The 1,859-nt window shown below is 39.7% G+C and overlaps 1 pseudogene; it reads right to left on the reverse strand.

Annotated features, from left to right (window-relative positions):
• Positions 1-620: 620 nt before the first annotated feature.
• On the reverse strand, positions 621-1,856 carry LOC114753599 (uncharacterized; annotated as a pseudogene).
• Between the last annotated feature and the right edge of the window lie 3 nt (positions 1,857-1,859).

Consider the following 1,859-nt stretch of genomic DNA (forward strand, 5'->3'; position numbering starts at 1 on the left):
TAAAGATAAATCCAAACCAAAAGGACATAAAGGATTTGGATAATCTCCCATGCCATAATGGTCATGTAAGGTGAGAAATAGACGTTAAATAATAATCCCAAAAGAACGAAAAAGAAAGTGTCTATGTCTTTACTTACATGACCATCATTATTATGCTATTGCCTATATACTATATGAGAGTATCCGATTTCATCCATTTTACATAAAGTGAAGAGGACTAAATTTTTTATCGGGTATCTCAGCAACAGCCGGAAGCTTCAAATTTCCCACACGAGGAAGTGAATGACACGACGTCGTTCACTGAGGCCAATTCTTTATCTGCATTTCATAAGATCTTATGTACCGCAGCTTTTAAGTGAAAAGTTCGTTTTGAAATACAAGAATAAGAATAATTCTCAGAACAAAGCACTCGAGGAAATTTCTATGACATTCTTCTGGCTTTCTTCCTGGATGCATGGTTATTTTTCTCATAAATGAACTGAAGTTCTTCCACAAACTCTAAAAACCCAAAATAACAGCCGGGAAAAAGATTGATGATTTAATAAAATAAAATGTGATACCACAGCCGCTAACTGGGTTTTTGAGACCCTTCCACTATCTGGTTTTTTTTTTTTTTTTCCTTTTTTTCAGTCACAATCACGAAATTTTTCCATAGTAAACAAGTTCAGGAAAGAATATGATAAATCCTACAGTTACAGAATTCTACAGGAGTTTGAAAAGAAAAGGAGCACATTACACTACGGGTGCCTCAGCAAAGACTTCAGCCAGCATTCCATCCTCACTACCCGTCATGGCAAAGAGTTCTGCATCCTTTTCTTCCTCACAAGAAATGTCTCTCTTTTCAAGTTTGGCATGAGCAGCAATGTATATCATCTTCTGAACTCTCTCCAATCCAACTCGGGAGTTCTTATTTGCAGTTACTTTTCTCATGAAAGACCAATTACTCTTGAACGCACATGAGGTCGCATGCAGAAAAATAAGCCTTACAGCAATCTTCCCTAGAGACTTAAACTCACTCAAGCAAGTTTCCCACACAAGTCTACTGCTTAGTGGGTTGGCTACTTTCATCTTCCCAGTCACAGGGTCCTTTTGTTTCATCTGAACAGCCTGTGCATAAAGTGGGTCGAGCCCTTCTGACCTCCATTTCATGAGCTCCATCAACACAACATGAGCATCTTCTCTTGAAGCTAGCCTTGTTAGTAACTTATCTACATCTTTTTCTTGTTCACGCGTCAAGCATTTGAATGGAGGAAGGTATTTCCCACTAGCGTCTTTGATCAAGTAATGGGTCGAGTATAAATGCAGCCGACCAAGCAGGGTGGTAATTCTTTCTGAATCTTTTTTCAAGTATTTTCTCCACAGGTCCTTCTGCAACGTTGTACTTTGCACACCACTCCTTCACTTTGGTCCTTGTTTCCTCCCAGAGAGGCAGGCATCGACCAATCAGTGGCCTCTCAGCCTCAATATCTTGAACCGTCGCTTTGATCAACTTTACAAGAGAATAAACTGCCTCCAATTCGTTCCAGAATCCCTCACTCTGAACAATTGCAGCAACTTCTCTCGCTTGTGGATCCTCCACGCATGTTACTTTAAACGAGTCTTCCAACATAACCATTTGGATCACCCTAGCACAGCCCAGTATGTCCTCCAACATTGGAAAGACAGATGCAAAGTTATTCAAATAATCACATTTGGGCGATGGAATTCGAAGCAACCCCGTGTATTCAAGCTCCTGCATCCGGTACTTGAGAAAAATGTTCCTAACCTGAGATTCATTGTTTATATAATTTGCAACTTTAAGGCAATTCTCAGCACACAACCCTGAAAAGTGGGAGCTCTTTGTTAAAATCCTTGATTAA

This window comes from Neltuma alba, unplaced genomic scaffold, assembly GCF_004799145.2.
Source record: "Neltuma alba isolate B1F8T4 unplaced genomic scaffold, ASM479914v2 tig00008015_pilon, whole genome shotgun sequence".
NCBI lineage: Eukaryota > Viridiplantae > Streptophyta > Magnoliopsida > Fabales > Fabaceae > Neltuma > Neltuma alba.